At 38.9% G+C, this 10,113-nt stretch overlaps 1 pseudogene; it reads left to right on the forward strand.

Annotated features, from left to right (window-relative positions):
- The first annotated feature begins 8,535 nt into the window (after nucleotides 1-8,535).
- LOC102479122 (DNA mismatch repair protein Mlh1-like) overlaps nucleotides 8,536-10,113 on the forward strand; it is a 3,728-nt pseudogene continuing 2,150 nt past the window's right edge.

The raw sequence follows: 10,113 nt of genomic DNA on the forward strand, positions 1-10,113 counted from the left end.
AATCATTAAATTGGCAAGGAGAATCTCTCTCTCTCTCTCTCTCAATCTCTGGTGAGTGCATGCACCCTATAGCAAAACAGAACAAACAAAACAAAAGAAAGAAGATAATATTTTGAAACAGAAGCTTGGGGGAAAAAAGGCATTATAAGATTAGATTATTTGCTTGAGAGAGAAATATAGACTTTATTAAGCAGAAACTATACTAGAAGGAATTTCCTCACATGAGCCCAAAGTGGCGCCATTTAGAAATTCAAAGTACAGTATGTCAAAGCAACATTTATGAAAGTGGATTCTCATTAAAACAAATCATTGTGAACATTTTTAAATCCAAAGACAAAGGGAAAATAGAATGACTGCAGAGAAACAAAAACAACTTACTTCTTACTCGATTTTAAGTGACAGGAAAAAAACTATGCATAAATTTCAAAATACTTTTGCATAAAAATTTTACTTTAATTTCATTTTTCCACAAACTTTTTGAAGTCCCTTTGTAATTATAAATTAGTTTAAATCAGAATTCGAAGTGAAAAAATTTTTTGAAGTAGATTATTGCTATAGTTTGAATGCCCCCACTAAAACTCATGTTGAAAAACTTAATCCCCACTAAGAAATAATATTAAGAGGTAGGGTTTTAAGAGGTGATTAGGGATTAGTACTCTGCTTTTATGAATTGATGCTACTATTGTGGGCGTGGGTAATTACTGAAGAAATGAATTTCTGATAAAATAATGAATTTCGGCCCATTTCTCTCTGTCTCACATACTTGTTTTCACTTTCCATACCTCCATCATGAGATAACTAGAAAGAAAGCCCTTTCTCTCTCTCTGGGACCAGCAGTTGGCATAATGGCTATGTAACTGGACTCCCATGTAGTTGACCACAGTTTGAGTCCCCTGGACCCAGTGGCTTATACAAAGGCCAGACACTTGTGCATGCATGCCCAAGATCCCAAGAGGAGAATGGGGAATGACCATCTCCCCTGGGAGGCGTTTTCTTGCTCTCTGTCTCTGTCTTTCTAGTGAGCACATTTGCCCTATAGCAAAAACCTCTTCAAAAAAAAGAAGGAAAGAAAGAAGGCCCTCTCAGGATATGGCCTCTTACTCTGGAACTTTCCAACCCCTAGAACTGTAAGAAACAAATGTCCTTTGTAAATTAATTACCCAGTTTGTGGTATTCTGTTAAAGCAACAGAAAATGGACTAAGACAATTATTTATACAGCTTTTAATGAAATTTTAAAATAACAGACGCTAGAACCACTAACTGGAACAAGAAGCAAAATCAAATTATCAATCATTAAATAAAAATATGTATAATGATTATTTTGCTAACTTTGATCATTTCATATGGATTGAAATTTTTTTTAAAAGTTAAGACAGCAAGGGACCAGCAGTTAGCATAATGGCTATGTCACTGTACTCCTATGTAGTCGACCGTGGTTCAGTTCCCGAACTCGGTGGCTTAAACTCACGCCGGGCGCGTGTGCGTGCGTGCCCAGGATCCCGAGAGGAGAATGGAGGAGAAGGGATTGTGGCGTGGCCATCCCCCCTGGGGGGTGATTTCTTGCTTTCTGTCTCTCTGTCTCTCTCTGTCTTTCTGGCGAGTGCACGCAGCTATAGCGAAAAACTTCTCAAAAAAAAAAAAGTTAAGACAGCAATAGTAAAATTAAAATAAATTTTTTATTCTAAATAAATTAATGAATTATTGCAGAGCAGGGTGCAAATAATATTAAAGCTACAAGGGGACTTCAAAAAGTTCACAGATAAATAGTATTGAAATACAAGGGGTTTTTTTGCACCCTGAATTTTTGAAATTCAAGCACAGTTTTTTCATAATATGCATTTACCTGAACATTTTGAAGACCTCTTGTACATGACACATTAGGGATAAAACAAAATTATAAAAACAAAAATAAATTAAGAATGTAAATTGTCATTTTTCAGTTTTTTGGTATCATTGTATACTCTAATTTTCACTTAAGTCTTTTCTTATGCTATATAAACTTATATATAGAAGTTTAAAAGTCATTAAACAGTATATTAATAGTAGATAAGGTAGATACATTGTAGCAAAATTATCTCTTTAATATCAGACAATATCTAGTTTTAAATATTTCTATATTACAAATAATATAGTTAGAGTCAGAAGTTTTTTGTATTCCTTTGTTATCTGTGACTGTATAAAGAAAAATTCCCAAAACTTAGTTGCTTAAAACCACATATTTAGGGGCCAGCAGGTAGCATGGTGATTAAATGTACTAGATGCTTATATGGCTGATCGCGGTTCAAGTCCTGGTCCTGGTGGCTTGCTTCCTCACTTTTCCGCTCTCTCTCTTTCTGTCTCTCTCTGATAAAACTGGAAAATAATAATAATAAATAAAATTAAATAAAATAATTCAAATATAAAAAACCACATGTGTAGTGATTGATATTTCTAATATACATTTAAAGCTCCTACAACTCAACAATAACAAAAACCTGATTAAAAAATGAGCAGAGGACTCAAATAGCTATGTCTTCAAAGAAGGTATATGAATGGGCAATAAGCACATGAAAATATGCTCAAAACCACTAGTCATTAGGGAAATGCAAATCAAAACCACAGTGAACGTCATCAATATGGCAGAATAGAAAACCCTGGTCCTCCTTCCTTCTGTAAAGACACCGATTCAACAACACCACACAAACCAGTTCCTTTTGTGAGAAATCCAAAAGCCATTTAAAAACCTTCTTCTTTCCTGGTAAGCACAAAAGCAGCCATATCAAAGCCATTAGAAAAATGTGTAGTACCTTCTCATGTGAATCCCTTCCCTTAGCACAGAGTCACACAGTCAGGAGGAAATTCCAAGTTTCTAGCTTCTTTCTGAGGAGATAAAGACGAAACTGTACCATACATCTGAATTCTGACTTTTTGTGCGGTCTGTCTAAAGGCCTGGTTCTTCTGTTTTCTCTGTCTCAGAGCCAAAGGGACCCAGCATACTCTAGATACCTGAGGATTACTGAGAAGGGAAAAAAAAAAAAAAAAAAAACTGGGTAGTGTACTACTGCTCTAAAGTGCCCATAATACAGAGTGGTATATTTCAGTGGCCTCTCCTTCTGGGGCAGAAGAGTAGTATGTACATCCAACAAGCCAGACTTTCAGAAGGACATGCCCAAGAGACTGATTTCTTTCTTACCTGTCTTGGAGCACTGGTAGGACCTGGCCGACTCTGGGTGCCTGGAGACCACTAACAAGGAAAAAAGAGCTGGTGGCATGCTGCTGCTCTGAAGGACCGTGGTACAGGAGAGGCAACACAGCATGGTGTGCTCTCCCTCAAGGGATAGGAGAAGAGGGAAGCATATGTTCAACATTCAGCTTTTCAGGGAGCTTCCAAAGGGACTGGTTTCTGTAGAGCCCAATTTGGGACACTAGCAAGGCTTCACATCCTCTCAGATGATTAAGGGCTACTAAGAAGAAAAAAGATGGATAGTGTGCTGCCACTTCAGAAAACATAGATGTAGCAGATACCAAAGGGAACAAGAGATTATGAGCTTCTCAAAAATGGAAACCAGTGATTCTTCTCATTAGAAATACGCACACACAAATACAGAGAAGACAAATCCACAGATGCGGCTTAGGTAGTAGGGTGTTGCTGCACAATATTGGAGCTACAAGGGAGGCCAAGGTTCAAATCTTAGGTTGATCTGAACACTCTTGAACTCCTGTGATCCTGGATGGCCGAGAGGCTGGGGAGAGGATTGTGGTATGGTGACACTTTGTCAAGGACACTTGTATCTCTTTTCTCTTTTTTGCTCTCTCCCTCTAATAAAAATAATCAACTTTTAAAAAACCACAACTTTAAAAACATATTAATAAATATACAATATAAACTGCAATTCGTGACATCAATAACAAAGTTTGTGTGTGGAGGGGGAAGAAATAAGAGGTGTGATATGCAATTGAAGTTAAATTTTATCAGCTTATAATAGATTATTATATTAACAAGATGTTTTATGTAAGCCCTATGATGACCACAAATAAAATTTCTATAGAAAATACACAAAGGAAAAAAAATCACTATTAAGACAAAAATATCAATGAAGCACAAAGGAAGATAGCAAGAAAGGAAAAGAGAAACAAAAGAACTACAACAAATAGAAAACCATGAAGAAAACGGCAACAGAAATCCATTTCCTGTGAATAATTACTTTAAACATGAAATCATTAAATTGTCCAATAAACATAGGATGCTAAATAGTTATAAAAAACAAGCTCCAACTATTGCATATGCTATCTCCAAGAGATTCACTTTAGGTTTAACGTTGCACATAGTGTGAAAGTGAAAGGATAGAAAAATACAATCCATGCAAATAGCAACCAAAAGAGAGCAGGAGTGTCCATACTTAGACAGAATAGACTTTATATTAGTCCATTTGTGTTGCTAAAACAAAATACCTCAAATCTATAAAGAACAGAAATTGATTTCTTATAGTTCTTGAGGTGATAAGGGAAAATCATAGTACCAACATTTGGGGCCTGGTGAGGGCCATCCTGCTGGATCTTCATATGGTGGAAAGTGAACAAAAAAGAAACAAACACAAAAAAAGGATAGAACACTGTGTTCCCACAAGATGGAAGAGTAGAAGAACAAAAAGAGCATAAGCTGGTTCTCCCCAACTTTTTCATAAGTCTCCACCCTCATACTTAGCCACCTTCCCAAAGACCTCTTAATATACCAGCAGATAATATAATGGTTACATCACGGGAATCCCACACAGTCGACTGTGGTTCCACCCAGCTTAAGCCGCCAGGTTTGGAGCTTGAACTGCAGTCAACTATGTGGGAGTTCAGTGACATAACCATTACATCATCTGCTTGTCCCCAGTTGGCAATTTTTTTTTTTTTTTTAGAGAGAGAGATTTTTGCTATAGGGTGCATGTGCTCACTGGAGAGACAGAGAGAGACAGAGGGAAGAAAGTGAGAAATCACACCACAGGGGGATGGCCACATCGCAATGCCTTCTCCTCCATTCTCCTCTTGGGATTTTGGGCACACATGCACACATGACCAGCATGAATTTTAAGCCACCATGTCTGAGACTCGAATCGTGGTTGTGGGAATTCAGTGATGTAAACTTTACGTTATCTGCTGGTCCCCCCAGTTGGCAAATTTCATCCACTAAGAATTTATACTAATTGTTCTCAATCTTAAAAAAAAAAAAAAAAAGGAAGGAAGGAAGAAATAGAAAGAAAGAAAGAAATCAAAGCATAAAGAAAACAGGAAAACTTCCAAATTTATTTTATAAGGCCAGAATTACCATGATAGCAAAGTCAGAAAAATAAACTACAAAAAAAGAAAAAGACTATGAGCTAATATCCCTGATGAATATAAATGAAAAATGCTCAACCAAATACAAACAAACCAAATTAAATACAAATTGAAATTGGGGCCAGTAGGTGGCCTGGTGGTTAAGAGCACTGGATTCCCACAGGGCCGACTGCAGTTTGAGTCCTGGACCTGGTGCCTGTTGGCTTGCTTTCTCACTTTCCCTCTCTCTCTCACTCTGTCCCTATCTAGTCAAAATAAAAATAAATAAATAAATAAATAAAGTTAAAATAATTTTTGAAAACACATTAAAATTAAAATGATCATTCAGTGTGACTAAGTCGGATTTATCCTTGGGATGCAAGGATGGTTCAACATATGAAAATCAATCAATGTGATACATCATATTAATAGATTATTAAATTAAAATTACATGACAATCTCAAAAGATGCAGAAATAAACATTCTACAATGCTCAAAAAAAAAATTAAAAAAATAAAACTATACAAGCTCAGAATAGGATGAATTTGCCTCAACATAATAAACCTCAACATATGAAAAGCTCACAACTAACTTCACAATAATGAAAAACTGAAAGTTTTTCCTTTATCAGGGACAAGGGAAAGATGCCCACACCACTACTTCTATTCAACATAGTACTGGAAGTACTAACCAGATAAAGTAGATAACAAAAAGAAGTAAATGGCATCTAAAATGAAAATGGAGAAGTAAAATTATTTCTGTTTGTAGATGACATAATCTTATATAGAGAATATCTTAAAGATTACACACACAAACATTAGAACTAATAAATGGATGGTGGCTTGCTTTCTCACTTTCCTTCTCTCTCTCTCAGTTTCTCTCTAGTCAAATTGAAATAAATGAGTGAATAAATAAAATTAAATGAATAATTATTTTTAATAAAGAACTAAAAAATGGATTCAGTAAAACTGTAAGATACAAAATCAATATACAAAATCAGTTGTGTGTTTACACTAACAACAAACAATCTGAAAAAGAATTAAGAAGGCAATTTCATTTACAAAAGCGTAAAAGATACTTAGGAATAAACTAAGTCAAGGAGGTGAAAGACTTGTACACTGAAAACTACAAAACACTGCTGAATGAAATTGAAGAAGACAAAAGTAAATGGAAAGATATATCATGTTCATGGAGTGGAAGACAATATTTTTTAAAAGTCTGTATTATCCAAAGTGACCTATATATTTAATGCAATTCCTATTCAAATCAAAATGTTTTTTTAACATATTATGAGGAAAAAAAAAAAAAACAAACTAAAGTTCATATGGAATCCCAAGGATACACAATAGCCAAACTAATCTTGAGAAAGTAAAAGAAAGCTAGAGGCCTCAAACTTCCTGATTTTGAAACATTATAAAATTACAGTACTAAAATAACACAATACTGGCATAAAGACAGACATATAGGTCAACATAAAAGGATAAAGAGCCTAAAAATAAACATACCAATGTATGATCATCTGATCCTCAATAAAAGGAGTAACAATACACAATAAGGAGAAACAGTCTATTGAACAAATGGTATTGGGAAAATTGGCTATTTAAATGTAAAGAAAACATGGACCCTTACCTCATATACAAAAATCAACAAAAGGAATTAAAAACTTAAATTTTAGACCTAAAACTATAAAACTCTTAGAAGAAAAGAGAGAAAAAGCTTTTAACATTGACCTTGGTAATGATTTTTTTAGATAGGGCTAAAAACAAAGGCAGCAAAAGCAAAATTCTACAAAAAGACCGCATCAGATTAAATGCTTCCACACAGCACAGGAAACAACCAACAGAACGAAAAGGTACAGGAAACAACCAACAGAGTGAAAAAGCAACCTACAGAATGGGAGGAAATATTTTCAAGCCATATATCAGATACGAGTTATTTAAAATATATATGAGGCACCAGCAGATGGCATAATGGTTATATCATTGGACTCCCACATAGTTGTTTGCGGTTCAAATCCTGGACCTGGTAGCTTAAAACTCACGCCGGGCGCGTGTGCGTGCGTGCCCAAGATCCCGAGAGGAGAATGGAGGAGAAGGGATTGTGGCGTGGCCATCCTCCCTGGGACTGATTTCTCACTTTCTGTCTCTGTCTCTCTCTATCTGTCTGGCAAGTGCATGTGCCCTATAGCAAAAATCTCAAGAAGAAGAAGAAGGAGGAGGAGGAGGAGGAGGGGGAGGATAGAAAGAAAGAGAGAAAGATGCCCCGGCCCGTGGGACACTCGAACAGGTTCCCTGGGGGAGGGAGTGAGAGATGGGACAAACACACACACACACACACAATACGAGATGCTGGTCAAGTCTTCTTCTTCCTCCGTCTTCCATTTATTGAGGAGAAATGCCGAGTTATATACAGCTGGTGAGCACCAATTGGTTGCCCAAAATGCAAATGAGATAGAACAGCATGAACCAATCATTGATGTAGGTGGATCTCTCCCATTGCCTAGAAACCCAACTACTTCCAGGGAGAACGGTTGGTCACATGATTTCTGAGAAACAGTTTGCTCAGTGAGGAAGTGAAGCCTAATGGTTTCCAAGATGGTGGATAGCTCAAGATGGTGGATAGCTCAAGATGCCTTCTGTATGCAGTGCCCTCCACAGAAAGAAAGAAAGAGAGATGAGAGAGAGAGAGAGAGAGAGAGAGAGAAAGGAAGGAAGGAAGGAAGGAAGGAAGAAAGAAAGAAAGAAAGAAAGAGAAAATATATATGAAGAATCTGGCTCTGTAGCATAGCAGTTAAGGGAGCCAGATCCCACATGGCAATCACAGTTTAAATTCAAGCCCTTGGAGCCTGAAAAACACTCTAGGTCAGGACCAGCAGTTGGTGTAATGTCTATGTCACTGGACTCCCACGTAGGCAACCATGGTTTGAGTCTTGGACCTGATGTCTTAAAACTCACACCACACTCTGGTGCCAAAATATCACTCGTAGTGGAAACCAGCAGTTAGTATAATGGCTATGTCGCTGGACTCCCACGCAGTCAACCACGGTTCGCGTCCCGGACCCGGTGGCTTAAAATCCATGCCGGGCGCATGTGCGTGCGTACCCAAGATCCCGAGAGGAGAATGGAGGAGAAGGGACTGCAGCGTGGCCATCCCCTCTGGGGGGTGATTTCTCGGTTTCTGTCTCTCTGTCTCTCTCTGTCTATCTGGCGAGCGCATGCGCCCTATAGTGAAAAACCTCTCAAAAAAAAAAAATGTCACTCGTAGCAGGGGTCATACAGCGGCTGGACGAGACAGTGGTGAATTGCATCGTGGCAGGGGAAGTAATCTAGCGATCCGCTAACGCCATCAAAGAGATGATTGAGAACTGATGCAAAATCCACAAGTATCCAAGTGGTTGTTAAAGAGGGAGGCTTGAAATTGATTCAGATCTAAGACAATGGCACAGGAATCAGGAAAGAAGATATGGATATTGTGTGTGAGAGGTTCACTACAAGTAAACTGCAGACCTATGAGGATTTAGACAACATTTCTACCTATGGTTTTTGAGGTGAGGCTTTCGCCAGGCCAGTATAAGCCATGTGGCTCATGCCACTATTACAACCAAGACAGATGATGGGAAGTATGCATACAGAGCAAGTTACTCAGATAACTAAAAGCTCCTCTTAAACCATGTGCAGGCAATCAAGGGACCCAGATCATGGTGGAAGACCTTTTTTACAACATAGCCACGAGAAGGAAAGCTTTAAAAAAATCCAAGCTAAGAAGATGGGAAAATTTTGGAAGTTGTTGGCTGGTATGCAATACACAATTCAGGCATTAGCTTCTCAGTTAAAAAAAACAAGGTGAGGGAACCAGCAGTTAGTGTAAAGGCTATGTCGCTGGACTCCCACGTAGTCGACCGCGGTTCGCGTCCCGGACCTGGTGGCTTAAAACTCACGCCGGGCGCGTGTGCGTGCGTGCCCAGGATCCCGAGAGGAGAATGGAGGAGAAGGGATTGCGGCGTGACCATCCCCCCTGGGGGGTGATTTCTCACTTTCTGACTCTAATGTCTCTCTCTGTCTGTCTGGCGAGCGCACGCACCCTATAGTGAAAATCTCTCCAAAAAAAAGAAAAAAAACAAGGTGAGACAGTAGCTGATGTTAGGACACTGCCCAGTGCCACAACCGTGGACAATATTCGGTCCATCTTCAGAAATGCCGTGAGTCGAGAACTGATTGAGGTTGGGTGTGAGGATAAAACCCTAGCCTTCAAAATGAATGGCTACATATTGAATGTGAGCTACTTGGTGAAGAAGTGCATCTTCTTACTCTTCATCAGCCATCATCTGGTAGAATCTACTTCCTTGAGAAAAGCCACAGAAACAGTGTATGCAGTGTATTTGCCCAAAAACACACACCCCTTCCTGTACCTCAGTTTAGAAATCAGCCTGCAAAACGTGGATGTCAACGTGCATCCTACCAAACACAAAGTTCACTTCCTGCACGAGGAGAGCATCCTGGAGCGGGTGCAGCAGCACATCAAGAGCCAGCTGCTGGGGTCCAACTCCTCCAGGCTGTACTTCACCCAGACTTTCCTTCTGGGACTTGTTGGTCCCTCTGGGGAGGTGATTAAATCCTCAGTAGTTCTGACACCCTCATCTGCTTCTGGAAGTGGTGACAAGGTCTATGCCCACCAGATGGTCTGTACAGATTCCTGGAAACAGAAGCTTGATGCATTTCTGCAGCTTCCGAGCAAGTCCCTGTCCCGTCAGCCCCACACCAGTGTCCCCGAGGGTAGGTCAGAGGCCATGGCTAGACAACAAGATGAGGAGATGCTTGAACTCCCAGCTC

The sequence above is a fragment of the Tupaia chinensis genome, unplaced genomic scaffold (genome assembly GCF_000334495.1).
Source record: "Tupaia chinensis unplaced genomic scaffold, TupChi_1.0 Scaffold139927_1, whole genome shotgun sequence".
Classification (NCBI taxonomy): domain Eukaryota; kingdom Metazoa; phylum Chordata; class Mammalia; order Scandentia; family Tupaiidae; genus Tupaia; species Tupaia belangeri.